Below are 22,262 nucleotides of genomic sequence, written 5' to 3'. Positions count from 1 at the left end.
AAGGGGCTAATGCTCTGCACGAGCATTTAAAAAAAAAAGCAAAAGAAACCTGTTAAATTAACATTACAGTTCTGAGTGAATATAGCCAAAGTCAAGGATATTCAGAATGAAGGCTTCCTCCCTATCTCTCCACATCCTGCTGATATCAGCCACAACCTTCATCGTGGTTGCAGAAGCAGTGCTGGAGAGGCCTTCATCCATGCTTTGATCTTAGAATGCCTGGTATATTTACAGTAGATAAATGACTCCATCCTCGATTCACACTCCTGTGAATATTGGTGACCACAGATTGGCCCCGATCCTGAAGTCTGATTCACATGGACTGATGTCCATAGGATACTGCACAAGTGTGAGATCTGCCAGCATGGATAAGATTGGCGGATCAGGGCCACTCTATGTAAGATTAGTGCCTGATCTCAAATCTCTGTGTAGGCTGGACTCAAGAGAGTAAGGTGCAAACATCACTTACCTCCCCCCAGCCCTGTTGATTTATGTTTAATCCTGTCATTATTGCAAGGAATGCTGCAAATATAAGGTAATTTAAAAAAATATTTTAAAATCTCTGTACTACCAGCCAGGTAAACTCAGTTTTCATATTGAAATCTAATTACCTTGCTACCAGTTGTACTCTCTTTATGCTTCGTTCAGCTTGGACAGGGAGAGTGGCTTTGTTGATTTCACTTTCTGCTTCTAGTCCATTGTGGCTTTTGCGCACCAGTAAGTTCCTGTTGGAGTTGAGTGCTCATCACTGTAGGGGGAATACCTAATATTTTTATTCAGTTTTTTAACTGAAAATAACTTTGTTCATGTTAGGCTCTGCAAGACCCTTGACTATGGGTCTAAACAACTTGGCAGTGTCCTTTTAAACACATTTTAAGGTGGTTCTAATTTTTATTTTTTCAGGATTTAGAATAGGAAATATATGAACCCATAAGAGGTCACTGGGTCCCCATCTTAAAATATAATTCCAGTCATTCAGCTCCCCAGTAAAAACAGATGCAATGTGTTTAAATACTTTACAGAGGGAAGGTTTCTCGTTTTCTCAGTATCAACCCTGAACCCATCTACCCTTCCTCATTCTTCCCTATGGAGTAGCTCATATGTCAACCTTCATGTTGATTCAAAAAGATTTCAGACACTTCGATGGATTTCAAAAGCCTCTCTTGTGTTTTACAGGTATACAGAGCAGAGAAACAACACAGGCGAGAGGCTATCTCAGCATCCCAGATGAGTTGCCCAACTTTCTGCCTAATTCTGCTGAGAACGTTAATCCAGATGATCAATTTGGTCCACGAAGCAACAACCCTTTTTCCAGCCCCTAGCTGAGACTCACTTCTTCAGTTGTGCCCTCAAGAAATGAGCAAACAATTATATCTACATTACTCCTGGGGGAATTCTGTGCCAAAAAATCAAAAATTCTGCAACAAAAAATTAAAAATTCTGTGCACAATATTTTAAAACTCTTCAAAATTCTGCATATTTTATTTGTCAAACTAGCACAATATAATCACACCAGTTTCAATTATTTTTGGTCATTTATTTCAAAATACCAGTCAGCAAGCATGTCTGTAACAATACAGACAACAAAAAAGATTCAGGAAATGTTTTTTGACAAATGGATTCCTAACTAGGCATATTAATACAGAACTCTGAGTAATAATTCATTTAAACTACAATACAGAACTGTATTTCCCGTACCTCCCAGAAACAGTGCAAAGGCTTTGGGGAGTCAGGGGTAACAGAGGAGCTGAGGGAGAGTGAAGTAAATTGCTGGGAAGGAGCCTGGGTGTGAACTTGGAGGGTATGGTTGGATATGGGTGGGAAATATATGGAACCATTTTTTTGGTGGCGCATGAAGGGATTTTTAGGGAGCTTCCCCCCTGCAGACCCTGGCTGACCCCTCGCCTCTGCCATTCAGTCAGGCACTTCTGCCCCTGTCCCCATGTGTTCCTGCACCCCAATGTGTCCTTGTACCGCTCCGCCCTGTCCACGTGTGGCCCTGCACCCCTCCCCCATCCCTTTGTGGCTCTGTACCTCAACCCCATGTGTCTCTGTGCCCCCACCCGGCCACTCCCCTGTCCCTGTGTCCCTGTACTCCCTCCCCTGTCCCCATGTGTCTGTGTCCCCACTCAGCCACCCCTTGTCCCTATGTAGCTCAGCAGCCCCTCCCCCATCACCATGTGGCCTTGCACCTCTCTCCCCCCTGTGGCCCTGTGCCTCCACTCCCATTCAGCCCCTGCCCCAGTCTGTCCTCCCCCACTAGCCTTATGAGCCCCTGTCTGACGCTCCGCAGCACTGCACGCTGTCTGTCTCCCCATAGCTCCTGTATCTTGATATGGCTTGACAGGCGCTGCGAAGAAGGCAGGCTCTTTCTCTTCCCTAGCTGGCTGGGAGCTGCTGCTGTTCTTGTGCCACATCGCTCTCTGGTGGACAAAAGGTGGAACTGCAGCAACATTTAGGCAGAAGCTTTTATCATTATTATTTATTTTATAGAATGCCTTAAATGTGCACTGCTTTACAAAATGTGTAAGGACAAAAGGTTCCTGGCTCAAGTTATAATCTAACCCAGACAAATATAAAATGCTGGGCAGTTCAGGCCTAGAAAGGCAAAGAGACCTTGTCCTTGTGGGGGTGGAAGCATAGGAAGGTCCTCACCAAAGCGATGACTTTTGGGCAGTGGAAGATTTGAAGGAGGAGATTAATTTGTTTTGGCATGTGGGATGCAGAAGGCTGGTTCAGGCATAGGGGCCTGTTTAAAAAAAGGCATAAAGTTAAGAATGGGAGAAGTAGATAAAAGGATCCATGAGGAGAGAGGAAAGAGAAGAGCCTAAGGATCTAGAGAGGATGAAAAATGTGAGAGCTCTTGCAAAGCCTTGAAGTTTGAGGATGAGAAATTCAACAGGAAGTGAAATCAGTCTAAAGGTTTCAAGGGGAACTGGAAGGCTGAGCTCAAAGTGATGGCAGAGAAGAAACCAAGCAGCCACATCAGCAAAAGAATCCCCTATTCAAATGTTTTCTTGATACTAAAAATTATCTTCAACGATGTAGAAAATTCATTGAAATTACTTGTTTAAAATCAGTGGTGGTAGTGTTTCTGTTACTCACCTGCTGACTGACCTTGACCTAGGTTAGTTTATCCTAGTGGAGGTTAAGACTAGAGATGGCTGGAGGGTGGTAATTCCATTTTGTGGCAACTTTTAAGCATTTAGAATTTATCTTTGTTCCCCATTAGAACAAAACCAAAACTTTTCGGAATGATTTTGTGAAAACAGAATTGTTTCAAAATGTCCATTTTCAATTAAAACCCTGAGCTTTTTGATCCTAGAAGGTGTGTGACACATTCTGTAGCCTGGTGGGTAGGACCTGGGATGAGGGAGACTACCATTCAAGTCTCTGCTCTGATTGACAGAAGAGATTTTCATCCCAGATCTCTCTGAGTCAGGCAGGGAAGAGACTTGAACCCGGATCTCCTACATCCCAGTGACCTCACCACCGGGCTATAGAGGTGCGATAGATAGATAGAAAGAAAGAATGAATCTCTCAAAATGTCATTTAAATTTCATTTAGTCCAAAATGTTCCAATCAGCTCTAGTTAAGTGACTTGATCATGGTCTACAAGTACATATGTGGGGAAGAGATTTGTGACTGTAAACACCTCGTTAATCTAGCAGAAGAAGGCATGACAAGATCTAGTACTTGGAAGCTGAAGTAGACAAATTTAGACTAAAAATAAGACGCAATTTTTTAAGAGTGAGGGTAGGTCACTATTGGAACAACTTATTTAGAGGTTTGATGGATCCTCCATCACTTGAAGTCTTTAAATCAAGCCTGGTTTTCTTTCGAAAAGATATGCTATAGCTCAGACATGCTATGGGCTTGATGCACAAACTACTGGGTGAGTTTGCTGGCCTGTTATGCAGGCGGTCAGACTAGGTGATCATAACTGGTCATTTCTGTCCCCTTGAATTTTTCCAATCTGTAAAACAGATATGGATACGTACCTGCCTTTCTAATGCACTTTTGAGATCTACAGATGACAAGTGCTGTATAAGAGCCAAATATAACTACTAACATTCATTGTACATTAAAGTGTTAAAAAGTTGCTTAACAAACATTTGTCTGGTATTCTGAATATTTTTATTATAAAGTAATGCACACTGGAAAAATTAATCCCAATTATACATACAAAATGATGGATTCTAAATTAGCTGTTACCACTCAAGAAAGATCTTGGCGGCATCATGGATAATTCTCTGAAAACATCTGCTCAGTGTGCAGCAGCCATCAAAAAACCTAACAGAATATTAGGAACCATTAGGAAAGGGATAGGTAATCAGACAAAAAATATCATAATGCCACCATATAAATACATGGTAGACTCAAATCTTGAGTACTGCGTGCAGTTCTGGTCACCCCATCTCAAAAAAGATACATTAGACTTGGCAAAGGTACAGAGAAGGGCAACAAAAATGAGTAAGGGTATGGAACAGCTTCCCTATGAGGAGAGATTAAAAATACTGGCACCGTTGATCTTGGAAAAGAGATGATCAAGGGGTGGGATATGAAGGAGGTCTATTAAATCATGCCTGGTGTGGAGAAAGTGAATGGGGAAGTGTTATCTACCCCTTCACATAACAAAAGAACCAGAGGTCACCCATTGAAATTAATAGGCACCAGGTTTAAAACAAACATAAGGAAGTACTTCTTCACACAACACAGTCAACCTGTGGAACTCGTTGCCAGGGGATGTTGTGAAGGCCAAAAGTACAACTGGATGCAGAAAAGAATTAGATAAGTTCCTGGAGGATAGGTCCATCAATGGCTATTAGCCAAGATGGTCAGAAATGCAACCCAATGCTCTGGTTATCCCTAAACCTCCGACTGCCAGAAGCTGGGGCTGGTGGACAGGGGATGGATCACTCGATTAAATTGCCCTGTTCTGTTCATTCCCTCTGAAGCACATGGCACTGGTCACTGTCAGAAGACAGGATACTGGGGTAGATGGACCATTGCTCTGACCCAGTATGGCTTAAGTTCTTACGATTGTATCTCCTTTGAGTCTCTGTCTCTTAATTAACAATTAGTTAATCGGGCCCAGTCTTTCAAACACTTGAGAAAATTTAGTTGTGTGCAGAAGTGTTTGCAGGATTGGGCACCCTTTTTTCCTCAGCTAGACCACCATTGTAAATGAGGACTTGTTCTCCAGTGGATTTTTCTGGGTTCAGTAAAGTTTTTATTCCTGTTTTTAAACAATAATTGCAATGCTGTGGTTTTCAATATGATTGATTTTTGCCTTGTTTATTAAATTAAATCAGATTTCATGAACTTTAATAAATGTTATGATTATATTTATAGATGTTCTTAATCTACAAATAAACATTTTATTTTCTTTGGACTGTTTGGGTGCTAAGTGACTGTTTTACTGTTCCTGAAATTGGTATACAAGTCCATGTTGCATTCTGTGAAGGGGTGTACCAGGCCCTTTGAGGCCCCTCCTGGAGACCTTGCAGTCCTACCACACCCTGCCCCAGGAGAGGAGCAGTAAAGGTGGGTCCTCCAGCACTGCCTAGAAAGGCTGCAAGGAAGCAGCCAATCAGAGCATAACAGGCTCAGATAAAAGGAGCTACAGGGTCTGAGCAGGTCTGTTCCTGGCTGGAACCAGAAGGGTGATGTAGGGCTGGAAGACTAAAACTCTCCTGGCAAGGAATACTGGGTGAGACCATGCTCAAGCAGGGATAGGGTAGAGAAACTCTCCAGGCGTGGAAGCTTGGGAGAGACTCTGCTCAAACGGAACAGACAGCGAGAACCCAAGGACTGTAACCCTAAGGTAACGGGTGAAGGTGATGGGACCCCTGAAAGGGGGTTCCAAAGAGGATGGATCTAGACTGTACTCAGTGGTAGCAGATGACAGAACGAGGAGTAATGGTCTCAAGTTGCAGTGGTGGAGGTTTAGGTTGGATATTAGGAAAAACTTTTTCACTAGGAGAGTGGTGAAGCACTGGAATGCATTACCTAGGGAGGTGGTAGAATCTCCTTCCTTTGAAGTTTTTAAGGTCAGGCTTGACAAAGCCCTGGCTGGGATGATTTAGTTGGGGATTGGTCCTGCTTTGAGCAGGGGGTTGGACTAGATGACCTCCTGAGGTCCCTTCCAACCCTGATATTCTATGACCAAGAGGGAAGCAGCCCTGGGAATGCAGCAACAAATATTAAGGGAAGTAGTCCAGGGCTGCTGTTTACAAGGTCCCTAGAGTAGTGGGACCTGGCCAGTAGGGGAGTGGGCCGGGGTCTGCTCCGACCTGGCCAGTAGTGGAGTGGGCCGGGGTCTGCTCCGACCTGGCCCTAAATCCCAAAGAGGTGACAAGACTCTTTACTAAAAACCCAAGAAAAGATTTTAGCCAAAAGGCTAGATTTAAAGGAGCCCAAGAGGGGCTAAAGAGAGAAGGCACCTTCAGGCAGGAGGGGCTGAGTCCAGTTTGAGCCAGGGAATTGGAAGATCTTTGTGTTTTGTTTTGGACTTGAGTACCCCCAGAAGGGGTTCATTCGTGTCTGTCTGTGTGTGACTTGGACGGAGGGCTGAGCCACTGAAGACCCGCCGAGTGAGGTCGGCAGTCTATAGGTGGTGCCAGGAGAAAAAGAAGATCGCAGCACCACACCCAGCTGATAGGAGGTGCTCATGAGATGAATGCACTGCGTCACACATTCATACACTGGCAAACACCTGTGGTATTTATCATTTGTGGTGATGATGATCATCAATAATTCAGGGCCCTTAGATGCTCTAGGACCTGGACTTGAATATCCGAAGTAGAGATCTCCCCATTAAGAAGCCGGCCTAGGTTTTCATACCCTTTAAGAGTTAGCCTGTGCCAAATACCATTAATTATTTATACAGTGCTATTAATGGTGCCTGGCATTAGACAAAGTGTGAATGTGCTGGATAAAGAAGAGGCCCTACACCTTATAGCGTATAGTCTGGCGCCATAAGCGGGCGTGATACAGAGCAATACGCAACTCTCTGAGTGCAGAAGGGGTTCTATAGCCTGAGTGCCTCATAGAACAAGTGAGTCTTTAGGAATCCCTTGGAAGCAGGGAGAGAAGGGGAAGCAAAGCTAGATCTATTCAATATAGCTGCTAGTTGCTCACCCGAACATTGGCAAGGAGTCATTTCCATGAAGCTTAGAACAGTATGTTAGTATCAGGCTTCTGGTGATCTAGGAGGTAGCAGAACACAGAAGATACCTCACAGGTCCCATCCAGCTGTATGAAGAATATGCAGGAACAGCCAATAAACAGCTAAGTAGTAGAGGTCTTTTTGTCTCTTTTTATGGTGATAAGGTCTTCTACACTAACTATATAAGTGAATAGCTGAATGCTGTTGTAACTAGCCAAACTAGGATCTCTTCTCCGCATGGGCTGTGCATTAAGCTCCTATTAAGTCTGATTTAGGCAGGTACACTTTATATAGCATAGGCTCCCTAAGCAAAATTACTGATTCTGTAACCATTAAAAAATAAGTTTTCTGTCCCTGGCTATTTAATTCATTCAGTAGGTTATAGGAACATGGCATATGGTCCCTCTCCAAAGAGGTGCCATGGAAGCCTATTCATACATTATTCTGCCCCATTCAAACCAATGGCTCTTCACTGAAGCAGCTTAACTCCTGAATGCAAGCTACAATTAGAGGACTTGTCTACATGCATCCAGAAAGTTAATCTGAATTAACTAAAGGTGTGAATTTGAAGCGGATTAGTGAAACCACATTAAACCTTGGTGTGAACATCCTCATTCAGAATTAAAATGGCCTTAGTTTGGTTTATCTTAATTAACTTCCAAAGTGAATTATACTAAACTGAATTATGTCCTCTTTAATTGTGAATAACAGCATCCTCACAGAGATTTAGTGCAGGTTAAATAATCCACTTCAAATTCACTCCTTTAGTTAATTTGGATTAATTTTCCTGGATGTCCCAGTGTAGACAAGACCTTTAGAATTCAAAGGGTTAAAACAGAACTGTTGTTTCTAAACTAATTTCTTCAATTCTTTTCCACCTACTGTAGTTTTTAGTTACTGTGGCCAGAACTAGAACAATGCATACTGCTGGGCTATGAATATTAGTGCCAAAGGGAACTAAACTTGGCCAGTTGGACCTAACTGCTTAACTACCCTGAGTATTTTCTGTGGGTATTTTACATGGTTAAATGGGGAGGGGAACTGGTGCATTGCAGACTGCTTAGGGTGTTGGTAATGGGGCCTTTTACATGCAGCCTGTTGACTTGTCTAGTCTGGCCTGGTCAGTGGTCACAGAAAGTTTTTGCCATCTGTTGGGTCTTCAGTGGCCTAAAGAAAATGGGTTGACGGGCTCACTCCAGTTCCTAGTGGGCAGATGTTCACATCACAAACCCCAACAACTGGCAGCCTTGTTTGGCTACCTTAGCAAAAAGAGCAAGGAATGAGTGTGTCAGAGGAACTGAATTATCCTCTCATCCCTACAAATAGTCCCTCTAGGTCAGGTTTGAAGCTGGAGTGAAACAATATGAGGAAAGCTTATACTTCCACTGCCTGCTTTCCAGATCAATAGAGGATTCCAACCTCCAGAGCTGTTAGCCTTCCACCTTTTGCCAGCACTAAATTCACTTAAAATACAAGCTAGTAAACTGCATACAGTCCCTTACTTCATATGATATAGCCTCATTGCTTCTATGGGATTTCCAAATCTATGTGCACTACTGGTTTTGACCCATAGATGGCAGCAGCCATTTGCAGTTGCAGAGCGGTGCTTTCATTGTATGCTATCTGCTAGTTAGTTTCAATAGGTTTAGCTACACTAGGAAATTATACTGATACTGTAAGTGTGATCCAAACCTTGGGATTTAGGAACTCGAGATCGCCTTCCTCTGTCTCTTCTTAGCCTAATACAAGCATAACTTTGTCACTGACTACCTGCAAGAGCTTGAGGCTGCCCATCTGTAAAATGGGAATAATAGGAGGTTCTGAGGCTTAGTTTAAAGATGTAAATGCACTGTATAAAGGGATAAATATTCATAGGGTAAAAAGGTTGTAATTATATTTATGCAACAGGTTTCAGCACCGTTCGGTTTGTTTGATTTATAGTTCACTTGAGAAAATAATAAATCTACTTCAAATTACATTAAAAAACCCATCAATTAGGCCTTTTTTTCCCTGTGCATTTTATTTTCTACAGATACTATGCAATTTTTTATTATTATTTCCTTGGTTAATTTTATGTGTAATTTTTATTGCCTTAATTATTACTTCTCATGAAGTGTCATATTTCTGCTCCTTAAAGAGTAATGTATTTACTAAAAACACTATATTAAAGATTTCCATTTTTTAAAGCCTTCTGCTTGTGTACATCCTGTAAAGGTTGCACTTTGTTTGTACTTCCTAGATGCATGTTAGTAAAACAAGTTATTTGAGATCATTTGAAGAAAAATAAATTTTAAAATGGAGCAAGCCTGGCAGGGGCAAACCCTTGCTTTTCAGCCACTACAGTTTATTACTCCTGTGCATTCCATCCCCCTGTCTTCTGGAGCTGTCCGGTTCAGTTGCAGTGAGGGTGTTTATATCAAAGCCAACCCCCAGCAACAATCTGGTCAGCTGTCCATCCGTGTAGCTGAAATGGCCAAGAGTTTCTTTGTCACCAAGGTGAAAATGACCAATGAAACCTTGCAAAAGAGTCATTCTGGTATCCTGTGCGTTGGTGGCAACAGTGATGGCTCGTGATGGTACTAGTGATGGATATAAAGTGAATATGCAAGCAAACGACTTTACGCACCTTGCCAGAGATTGATCCATTTGGAATTTTCTAGGATGACGCCATCGCTGTCTCCTACCCAGATGAGTAACGTATTTAGAGCAGGGACCTCTTTTTCTCCGCAATGTCCATAAAGCAGCACATGAATTGCAGGCACTTTCCCAGTAGTAACCAGCATCATCATTATGCTTTATTTACTACTCAGATACTGCTCTAGACGTGCATGGCAGCACAAATACAGACTGATTCCCTGCCTGCGGAGTTGATGCTCTAAGGCCCCGGTCTTGCAGCTGGCTGTGCGGACAGACCCTGGTACCCACATGCACAGAAGTCATTGGGGCTTTGACTGGATGTAGGGGACTAACATAGTCTCAGCTGGGTGAACTGACGTAACTCTATTAAAGTTGGTGGAAATATGCCAATTAGTACCAGGTGAGAATTTGGGCCACAGAGTCAATGTCTGGATCAGGGCCTAAGTTGAAATGAGAACAGCAGGTGGAGGTGATAAGATTAGAAAAACAAGAAGTAAGGCAGAGCGAATGCAGCCACATGGGAAGCTAATGCACTGGGATAGAGGATCACCAAACAACTTTTGTTATATTTATGGGGTTTTATGTATGGTAAATTTAATTTTAATGGGGCTGGGAGCAGTGTAGGCTTAGATGTATAGGAGTCCCTAATTAACAAGGTGCCTCAAAGTACCAATTGAAATTTGTGCCCAAAATAGACAAGTTACTTTAAAACATGAAGGTAGAAAACAATTTTAAAACCCTTATCTTTGATCCACATGGCAGATCTCAATTCCACTGTTCCGCTCTCTCGGATCATAGAGCTCCTCAAAGTTCCACCTACTACATAACATGTCAACCTGTGGGAGTCCTGTGCAAGTAGCCAGACCCAGAACACCAGCTCTGAGATCTACTCTGTGGAATAAAATGGAGAATTTTCAGTCTTGTTGAATGCTTTGCAAAAATGCAATTGGATGATACTGACTCTTCTGAAAGCCACATCTGCCCTTGCTGGGATTTTTTTTCTCTCTCTCTAAAGTAATTTTAAAATGGTAATTGCTTTCCCCCTGCAAGTATCAATTGCACCCTAAATAACGCTAGTTGCATTATCATTTTTAAGCCTACTCATTTTAACAGCTGTTCTTCAAACTAAGGTCACAGGCAGTGCACCAGATTTCATCGTGCAGCTTTCTATCTCCGCAGTCCTTGCACCTGTCACCTGTAATAAACACTGAGACTCTGAAGTGCTATTGTGTAAATCCCCAGTGTGTATCTCGCATGTTTGATCCTATTGGTAAAGAAATCTGCTTGCCAGTTTTCTAGTAGATCTCAGTAAATTTCACATCATTTTCGCTTGTGATGCTTCTCAATTTTTGACTTGTTACATATCTTTGACACATACCAGATTTTCTGATGCTAGCCTGCATCTTTTAGGGTGCAATTTTGACCTACGATTATCTTTGCCTGAAATTTAGCATTACTTAGCTGTGTAAGTCCTTCATGTACAATGACCTAAATTTTCAGTGCAAAACTGCACCTGCATAAACAAAAACAAAAATTTGTCTCTCAAACCACATTTCAGCTCAGAGCAGCATAAAAGAAAAAGTGATTTGCTTTTTTTTTCCCCCTGTAAAAAGAATCACAAATGTCATTCATTAAAATAGCAGCCAACAAATTTTTGATTCCTGTCCTCTTTGATAAAAAACCCTAAAGTTTTAGACACTACCTTTTATGGCAATACTTAACTTTAAAAGTAAAATGTGAAACTTTTAAACAGAGGAATTTTCCACTGAAATATTTTTCAACAGACAATGCAGTTTCTGCAAAACGATTATTTTTTATTGTTCCTTTGGAAAAATTGAAACATTTTAGTTTGTTAAATCAAATAGAAATATTGTTTTCCAGTTCAGTTTGACATTTGCTTGAGCTGTTGTGATGCCCCATGTGAGTTGTAGTTTGGATGTCTTGTGCCCCTGTTATTCTCAATGGGCTGGGCTGCCTGCCTTGACTACATCTCCCATAACGCACTTTAGTATCTCCACTGGTTGAATTGACAGTGTGCATCATGGGAGTCACGTGTCTGTTTCAGGCAATTTGGGACAAAACCAAATGTCAAAATATCAGAATGGAAATTATGGAAATTCCAGTGTTCAGCTACCTCTACTTATAAATTGTTTTTAGTTATAAATACTCTAATGAAACGGATCAGCTGCTTAGACTGCGGGCTGATCGGTTTCTTTCAGATAATGTTCATTAAAATGTAGCTTCATTTGTGGTTAAAGAATTATGCTGAACTAATCCTGATGGTTGTGAATGTGTTCATGACTCCTAAGGATTTGCTGAAGCAGTCTATAAATAACTTCCAATCTCATTGGTTCTTTTCTTTGAATGTTCTTTGAATGTTGAATGGTCACGGAGGTCACCTGGCATTTGGGATACCGTGGGGTTGCTCTTTAATAATTATTAATATTGTATCTGGGTCTGTCACTAGTGTGGTGTGTTTGTACCATATAATGAAATGATATTTCACCCAAAGGGGGTCTATTTATCCTAAGGGAAGAGCACCCAACAGCATATAGTTAAGGATCGTTAAGAGACAATGCCAGAGCAAGTAGCCTTAATGGCGTTAGCCCACTCTCATAGACTCGTAGACTTCGGGCATGTCTACACTGCAATTAAAAACCTGGGGCTGGTCCAAGTCAGCTGACGTGGTCTCCTGAGGCTCAGGCTAAGGGGCTGTTAATTGCAATGTAGATGTTTGGGCTAGAGCTGGAGCCCAAGCCCTGGGACTCCACAAACAGGGGAAGGGCCCCAGAGCAGAGCCCAAACGTCTATACCACAATTAAACAGCCCGATAAGCCCAAGTCAGCTGACCCAGGCCAACCACAGGAGTCTAACTGTAGTGTAGACATACCCATAAAGGCCAGAAGGGACCATCATGATCATCTAGTCTGATCTGCTGTATATTCGGGCCAGCCACTCTCATAATAAGACCATAACCTCTGGCTGAATTATTGAAGTCCTCAGCTCTTTATTTATAGACTTCAAGTTACAGAGAATCCACCAGGGACTCTAGTTCAATCCAGCAAGTGACCCATGCTGTACACTGCAGAAGATGAAAAAACCCTTAGGGGTCTCTGCCAATCTGACCTGGGAAAAAATTCCTTCCCAACCCCAATCATGGTGATCAGTTAGACCCTGAGCATGTGGGCAAGACCTGCCAGCCAGACACCCGGCAAACCATTCACTGTACTAACTCCAAGCCCTCCCCCTCTAGTGTCTCATCTCTGGCCATGGAGCTATTTGCTAATAGCAGATGTGGATGGGTCATGTGCCATTGTAGGCAACATCATTATAACATCCCCTCCATAAACTTATCAAGCTCATAAATCAGGTTTTTTGCCCCCACTACTTCCCTGTTCCAGAACATCAGTCCTTTGATGGTTAGAAATCTTCGTCTAATTTCAAGCCTAAATTTAGTGATGGCCAGTTTATACCCATTTGTTCTTGTGCCAACACTGGCCCTTAACTTAAATAACTCCTCTCCCTCCGTGGTGTTTAATCCCTCTGATGTCTTCCCCCTCAGCCTTCATTTTGTTAGGCTAAACAAGCCAAGTTCTTTAAGTATCCTCTCGTAATGTAGGTTTTCCATTCCTCCGATCATCCTAATAGTCATTCTCTGCACCTGTTCCAGTTTGAATTCACCTTCCTTAAACATGGAAGACCAGAACTGAACACAGTATTCCAGATGAGGTCTCACCATTCCTTGTATAATGGTAATAACACTTCTCCGTCTCTACTGGAAATACCTCACCTGATGCATCCTAAGATTGCATTAGCCTTTTTCAGGGCTGCATCACATTGGCAGCTCATAGTCATCCTGTGATCAACGAACATACTTGGTCTTTTTCCTCTACCACTTCCAACTGATACATCCCAAGCTTATAGCAAAAATTCTTGTTGTTAGTGCCTGATCTTACACTTTATGCTATTAAATTTTATCCCATTTTTATTACTCCAGATTTCAAGGTCATCCAAATCTCCTTGTATGATATTCCGGTCTGCCTCCATATTGGTAATACCTCCCAAATGTTTGTCATCCACAAATTTTATTAGCACATTCTCACTTTTTGAGCCAAAGACATTAATGAAAATATTAAATGAGACAGGTCCCAAGACCAATCCTTGAGGAACTCCACTAGTTACCTCCTGGATTGGGAGCTCTCCTTAGCGAGCATTGTAATTTTAAAATGTCTTTTCCTCTGATGCTTTGTTCCAATCACTAAACATAAATACTTTGTTTTAAGAAAGTTATTGGTCACTGTCACTGGTCATCTCTAGGAGGTAACACAGGGGCTTGAAACCCAGTTGGGCCTTCAAGGTGATAAATGATTGGTATACATGGGATACAGTGGGTCCTGGTCATAGTGCTCAATGATTGTGAGACAGCTATGGGCAAAAGGGAGGGGGCACTCAAAGAGACCAGAAGGTCAGCCGAGGTGCAGCTAGCCCTGGAACCATGTTTATGGAGAACAATAAACTCCCACTATGAATTTTCAGACCAGTAACCATTTATGCTAAAACTCTTGAAAATGTCATAGTGCACAAACATTTTCACCTGTGCGCCGTGATCATCCAAATACTCATGAACAACCAATCATATAACCCTGCAAAACGTGGCAAGCCAAGCTTGGCACTTTTAGTCATGAAAATAGTAATGTATCAGGGTCTTGTCTGTTTAACTATTTGACCTGCTCCACTTAAAATGCTTCTTCCCCCCTCCCATATTTTCTCTTGCAGAAAACCCCAACAGTAATAGCCCCAAACAGTGTTGTGACACTGTTATAAGCACCAGTTTACCAATCCTGTAGAATACTGTAGTATTTCTTTGTAATGGGTTGTATAATGGGTTAACAAGTTGCCCACTTCCTAAATGTTTTCTAGTAGTAACGCCCTTCAGGCCTAGGCATTGTTCACTCACCAGTAAATTGCTGAACTCTGTAAACACTGTGGTTTCGAAAACTGATTGAACGTAATATTCTAGTACATGTTTATTGTGTTAAACCCTTACATTGCAAACTCCCCATACAACTGCATTCTATAGGAGTCATGTCCAGATGCATGGAGGCGGGGAAAAGAGCCTAGTTTAGGTTGCCACCAATGGGATTGAGCCCATGTGTTACGGTGAAATTTGTTTTCCTTTCTCCTGCTTGTGTGAGATCTTCAGTCTCCTGTAGCTTGCACCAAAACCAAACCAAACCCTGTAGCTAAGCTATTCTGCATGAGGGGGAGAAGAGCCAGCTCTCTGAGGCAAGGATTCTGCTGGCACTAAGGGCTCCTGATCGGAGTAGGGGCCTCTAGGGGTTACTGCAACACTAACAATAAATAATAGTAACACCTTCCTGCAGTCAAATATGGCCTATCTGAAAAAATTGCGGGGGTGGGGGGGAGCTTAACCCTTTCACTGCTGCTTTTACATGGATATCCCAGTGGACATACCTCAGTTCAGTTTGTAGGAGAATTAATTCAGAATGTCTTCTTTGTTTAAGAGATTTAACTCAGTTTTCCCTTTTATTGTACCATGGCTTAGGTGTATCTAATTCCCTTCATTGTTGCAACAGTTGCATAAGCCCCCGTGACATTATTCTGTGATTTGCATAGAAACGGCTTTCACTACATTGAAATTCATTCATTTTAGGGCCAGAAGGGACAAGAATGGTCATCTAACCTGATCTCCTACATAACACAGGCGAGAGAATTTCACCCAATGATTCCTGCTTCTAGGCCAATAACTAGATTGTGTTCTTGCCTTTTAATATCATGTCTGCAATTTGCTAATGCAACTAGCCTGAACTAAGTTTAGTTTCCAAACCACCTTGGTGAACTGATCACAAGGACACTCGGAGGGGAAAAAGGGCTTCAGGATTACAAATCTCCCCAACAGTCGATGGTGGGGAAGAATAGACCTTGGGCTTCCTCACCCGGCTCATTTCAGTACTAAAGAGCTCATTTCCATAAGTGAGGCTGACCACAGGTCTGCCCTGAGTTCTTGGAGGTGCCCACGCTGACATGGCAACTGCATGTGTAAATATAGCACGTCCCTCCCTTTCCGGGCTGTGTGAGGTTTTGAGGTGCTCAGATACAATGGAAACAGGGGGGGGCAAAATTCCCTCAGCTAGCTGTAGCTGTTCACAAGCACTGCAGCCTTTACCTCTTGTATGGGTTCCATTTGCCATGCCACCAAAAGCAAAATGTCGCCGGCAGATATTTAGTCTCAGATTCTTATAGCCACCCTGACTGAACTGCTCAGGGGGCGGGGGCGAAGCTGCAAGAGCATGACAGGAAGTTCTGAGAGAGCTGACAGGGTTATTGTTGCTAAAGAAACCATTTCCTTCAATAGCCACGTGTTCATTGTACCTCTCTGTTCATCGCAGGCCCTGAGAGTCATGTCACTGGTAGAATGAAAAATGGATATTGCAAATGGCAGTCATAAGACAGTGCATGCAGTTTCAGATCTCATGTCATGTCCTTCTCCCCTAACCCCCGAAATCCAGGCTGTCACTTAGTTCTGGGGCTTTTTCCTCCATAATATCATTAGACTCCATCCTTTCCTCTACTTCCCTATTATATACGTACCTTAGTCATCTTTTGCTTTAAGCATGGCAACCTCTCCGTCTCTGGCTTTCTTGTATTTCTTCTCTATAAAACCACTGTTAAGATCATCCTCTTCTTCCTTCATCCTCTAAATCGCTGGACTTTGCATCTTCTCACTTGAATCCTGTCTCCTACCAAGAAGAAAATTCTCTTGTGACAATGCACTGAACTGGGGTCCCAGGAGATTTGGGGTCAGTCAGTCCCACTATCACAGACTTGCTGTGTGACTCTGGGCGAGTCACTTGGTCTCTCTGGGCCTCAGTTCTCCATCTGTAAAATGGAGATCACATTCCTTCCCCACGCACTCTCTTTGGCTGGCTGTAGACTGTAAGCTCTTTGGGGCAGGACCCATCACTTACCATATGTTTGTACGGTGCCTAGCACAATGGGGCCCGGATCTTGGTTGGGGCTTCCAGGCACTATTGTAATACAAATAATATGTAATAATCTTACTACATCAAATTCAAGGTCAATTGTGCACAATTTCACATCAACGATCATATCTACCTCTTCTCATCAGTAGATCTCATAACCCCCTTTTACAGATGGGGAAAGCAACTTACCCAAGGTCATCCAACAGCAGATCAGGGACTAGAACCCAGCTCCCGTAAGTCCCAGTCCAGTGCACTAGCCTTCCCTATAGTGCCTCTCTCTACACACCTATTTCCTTCCCTTCCTTCATCCTAACTCTAAATTCTCCTTTCACCCGCTACTCCCATTCCCAGCTATAGACCTTGTTTGCCTGGAAGAGCAATCCACTTGGTAAGCACCAAGAATGTTTGATTGCTAGGTTTTAAAACTACTTTTATATAACCTTTCCATGCTGATCTTACTGCCACAGCTTTCCCCTTGCCAATTAGGGCATGAACTATCTTATATATCATATTTTCTTATCTGAATTAAAGCATAAAGTCCTTGGACAAGGGATCTTGTCTTAGGTATGTTTAAAGTGCCATGTCTGATAGAGGTTAAATAATAAATCGTCCCCAGTGTATCACTTGGAAAGGGAAAAGAAACACTCTCTCATTTACAGCAGGTTTACAATCATGTCCCTGCACTGATGGCAGTGGAAACGCTCTCAATTTCACAGTGTGGTAGGAGATTCAAAAATTGGTGTCTTTGCTGCTGCTGCCATATCCCACGTAATGTCATGCCCCTCTTTAAATAAAATCTCAGATGTGCAATTGTATTAGATATTGTTACAAATATCTCTTGATAAATTCATCCCGGGATCAATCCTGTAATGGTAATATGTTATTCGAAGCAGAGCTTAATTTGTGCCAGGACTTGCCAGCACTGAGCCTCTGCACCTCCAAGCTGGGCAGTTCATAGCCCCGGCCCCGCTGGGCTTGCTGTGTCAGTTATGAAAGTAAAAAAATTGCTTGAGCCCTGGCACCTAACTGCTTGAGCACCAGCATTTCTGTCATTACAAATTAAGCACTGATTCTAAGACATCCAGAGGGTGGTTGTTCATGGGTAGTTGTGTGTGGTGGGGAGGGGGGGGGGACGTGTAAATACACTGGATACAATTTTCAAAAATGCCTCCATGACTTAAGACTCTAAGTCCCATTGAAAGCACTTAGACACTTTTGAACATTTCACCCCTTCACACAATGAAGTTCTGAATGCTTGAGTTGAGCCTGGCTAGAAAAATGCTTGATTTCAGCTTCACAAACAAATTAAAAAATTTGGAAGGCCACTAGTCCTCTACAAGTTCTGAGAAATGCACTTATAACCAGGTAGAATCCTTCATTATAGGAATGTTATTAATGTCACCCAAATTCTGCAGAAGTGCCCAGGAGATATCATTCTTTTCAAATAAGCCTCAGTGCAGAGTGTATTCATAGGGGGAGTGTCCCAACAGAAGAAATACCATCCTACCATTAACAGAGAAGGGAAACAAACAAATAGAATTTTTAAAGGACATGCTCCCCCATACAGCTGAAATTCAGACAAAGAAACAACTTAATTCAAAAGATATTGAACTGTGTGAAAATAGCCAGACAAAGTGGGTGAGGTAATATATTTTATTGGACCAACTTCTGTTGGTGAGAGAGACAAGCTTTTGAGCTTACATAGAGCTCTTCTTCAGGTCTGGCAAATGTACTCAGAGTATCGCAGCTAAATACTGTTCCACCTTAGTGTTGTAGCAACCAGGCAAGGTACTAACAAACTTCAACAGGATTTTATTTTTAAAGTGGAAACCTCTTTACCAAGCAGCTGCTGCACCCTTGGTAGCTCTCACTCCACCTCCTCAACTTCCCCACCACACACACACACACTTCCTGTTTCCTGTCCTTTCAGACTCCGAAAAGCCAGTGCTCCTAGTTCCAAAAATTACAAGCAGCATCTAAACACCACATTTCCTCCTCTCTTAAGAAACTCTCCCAATTAAAATAAACATTGTTGTTCTAACCACAGGAACAAATATGAAACAAGACACTATATTGTTGGCAGAAATATTACACTGAAAACACTGTAGATACTACATAACATAGTCTCTAGTCCAGACAGGTGGCCGTCTGAGTCTGACAGGCCGTCTCTCAAGCCCCGGTTCCAGTGCAATGTCTTGTTGTGTTGATACTATGGTGAAGTCATCCAATGCAGACTGGGTGTTGGCATAATTTCCTCTTGGTGCATAGTCAGGTGCAAGATAAGAACCATTCCATACCCGCCCATCAGAAAGTCGATAAGTGTAAGGTCCCTTCTTCTCTATGATTTTAAGAGGAGCTGTGAATTTATGGTCCCCTTTGCATAAAATTCCAGGTTTTCGTATTCTAACGAAGGAACCACACTCAAACTTTGGTTCCTTAGCACCCCGACGCTTGTCTGTGAAAGCCTTCTACTTTGCTTGGTTCTGTTCAATTGTTTTTCTTACATCATCCTCGACTGGGGCATCAGGTCATGCCTTTAACAATCCAGCAATGTTCAGTTTAGTATTCATCTGTTTCCCATGCAGTAACTCTGTGGGTGATCTTTGTGTTGTGGCATGTCATGTAGCCTGGTATGCGTGCAAGAAATCAGTAGTGAAAGTTATCCACAATCGCCCTTCCAGTTTAGCCGTTTGCAAACTCATTTTCAAACTTCTGTTAAACCGTTCGATTTCCCCATTGGCTTGAGGGTAATATAGGGATGACCTTCTGTGTAAAATGTTCCTCTCTGCTAGAAAAGTTTCAAACTCCAGAGAAGTAAATTGACTACCATTATCTGAAACCAGTTCTTTGCGGTTACCTTCCCTGCTAAAAACTGAAGAGAGGAACTTAAGTACTGTAGCAGAAGAGATTTGCGATGTAAATGCTACCTCAGGCCATTTACTGAAATAGTCTATTAAAGTGATGGCATAACGGCAGTCACTTGGAGCAGTATCAAAGGGTCCTACAATGTCAATCGCCACTTTTTCCCATGCAGATTCAGGAAGAGGAACAGGCTGTAATGGAGGGGTACATGTCACTGCTGTCTTATCATGCATTTGGCAAGTGACACAGGATTTTATGAGTGCTTCAGTTTGAGAGTCCATCCCTGGCCACCAATACAGATTCCGTAGTCGTTGTTTGGTTCTGACAGTTCCTTGATGAGTATCGTGTGCCAGGTGTATGAGTTTTGACTGTAATTCTTCTGGCACAAATAGCTGGTGTGTATCTCATAGCACACAGCCATCAAGCAAAGAAGGTTCATCCCAAACTCTAAAATAAGGCAGCAAAACTGGGTCAAGATTTTTAGTGTTACTGGGCCATCTCTTTGTCAGAAATTCCCATAGTTTTTGTTGAATTGGACACGCTGAACAAGCAGCTTGAAATTGTTCTCTTGTAACTGCAGTGAGAGCGCTTGTAATAAGCGCAACTACTACATCCTCATCCTCCGGTGGACCGTCTGGTGAAGGCAAAGGCAGACGAGAAAGGCAATCAGCCACCACATTTTGGTTTCCAGGCTTATATTTCAGTTCATAATTGAAAGAGAATAGTCTTGCAGACCATCTAGCAATATGATATCCTACTCTTCCCAGTCCTTTTGTGGTGAGCAACGTTGTCAAAGGGCTGTGGTCTGTGTGCAACTTGAACGTGCGACTCCACAGGTAAGTTCTCCAGTTTTCAGTAGCCCAGACACAAGCAAGTGCTTCTTTTTCGATGGTAGAATATTTCCTCTCAGCATTACTTAGTGTCCTTGAAGCAAATGGAACAGTCCTCTCTATGTTTTCCTCATGCAGTTGTGTGAGACAGCCCCAAGTCCATAATCAGAAGCATCAGTAGTTACAATTGTGGGCAATGCAGGATTGAATAGTGCAAGTACTGGACTATGTACAGTCAAGTCTTTCACTGTTTCAAAACTAGCTTGTGCATCCATTGTCCACACTAAGGTTGAACTTCTCCATAGTAATTCTTGTAACAGTTCAATGACAGAAGCATAACTGGGAAAGAATTTTGCATACCAGGAGGTAAGACCCAAGAAGGAACGTATGGTTTGCAAATCTGTTGGAGGAGGAGCATTTGAAATTGCCAGGATATGATCTGGATCAGGTTTTAGTCCAGCCTGTGAAATTGTATACCCCAGAAAGGAGAGTTCAGTTTGTCTAAATTTGTATTTGGACCTATTGAGCTTGAGGCCTGCTTTGCTGATGAAGTTTAATACAGACTGCAGGTTATTGTCATGCTCCTCAGAAGTATTTCCAAACACGATAATATCATCCAGATAACACTGAACTCCATGTTGATTCTTCAGAATCAATGACACCATTTTTTGGAAGGCACTTGGGGCAGATGCAAGACGGTATGGAACACGTTTAAAACGAAATAGTCCCTCATGTGTAATAAATGCTGTGAGGTCTCTGCTATCTTCATGCAACATAACCTGGTAGTATGTGGTCTGCAAATCAAGAGTAGAAAACATCTTTGCTCCATGGAGTTCTGCAAATACTTCTTCTGTGTGAGGAAGAGGATGGCTGTCAATCACAATAGCTTTATTTGGCTCCCATAAGTCCACACAAAGGCGAATGCCTCCACCCTTCTTCTGCGTCACTGCTTTGGTGAAACCCATTCTGAGGAGTCAATCTCTTCAATAATGTCCTTTTGAACAAGTTTTCTAAGTTCCTCTGAAACAGCTTCTCTGACTGAAAATGGTAGGCGCTGTAACTTCTGTCGTACAGGCATCACATTATTCCGCATTTTAACTTTATGCAGAAACCCACAAGCACAGCCGAGTTTCTCCTCAACCTGGTGTTGGGTCCCAGCTGAAACTGGTGTGTGTACTGCAAGAGTGCTTTGCTGAGGAAGATCAATTCATCCATTAACTACCCTGAGATTTAAAGTAGCCAATACATTTCTGCCAAGGATAGGAGTGCCTTTCTGGACAATGTAGAACTCTGCAGTTACACAGCAATCACCAAAAGTCACTAATTACTGGCAGGCAGCCATGTGCTGGAATATGGTTTTTGAAATAGCACACCAAGTGAAGTTTGGGTTCAGTAAGAGACACGTCTTTAAAGTAATGCAAATAGATGGAATCAGGTAGTATAGATACTGCTGAGCCAGTGTCCAGCATTAGCTGAATACAGTGTGATTTGCCTGAGGGTATGGCGGAAACGTTTACAGTGCACTTTATCTGTTCTGGAATATGTGCAGTAGTGATTTTGTCCACACTCAGCACAGTAACATCTGGTATTGTAACTGCGTGCACCTGTTGATTGAACTGGCTGCTGCGACATACTTTAGCAAAATGCCCAATCTTTTTGCAATGATTGCACTGAGCTACTTTTGCCGGACATCCTGTGTAGCTTGCAAGGTGTTGTGGGGATCCACAGTGAAAGCATGCTTTTACTGTATTTTGAAGT

At 42.5% G+C, this 22,262-nt stretch overlaps 1 protein-coding gene across 5 annotated transcripts in view; it reads left to right on the top strand.

The window, feature by feature from the left end:
* KRCC1 (lysine rich coiled-coil 1) overlaps nt 1-5,395 on the top strand; it is a 49,709-nt gene extending 44,314 nt beyond the window's left edge. For all 5 annotated transcript variants that reach the window (XR_006290253.1, XR_006290250.1, XR_006290252.1 and 2 more), the window contains one exon: nt 1,177-5,395. The gene's annotated coding sequence lies outside the window, so the exon portion shown is untranslated. The remainder of the gene's footprint in view (nt 1-1,176) is intronic.
* Nucleotides 5,396-22,262: the final 16,867 nt, after the last annotated feature.

The sequence above is a fragment of the Chelonia mydas genome, chromosome 4 (assembly GCF_015237465.2).
Source record: "Chelonia mydas isolate rCheMyd1 chromosome 4, rCheMyd1.pri.v2, whole genome shotgun sequence".
NCBI lineage: Eukaryota > Metazoa > Chordata > Testudines > Cheloniidae > Chelonia > Chelonia mydas.
This window is presented reverse-complemented; position numbering and strand designations above follow the sequence as displayed.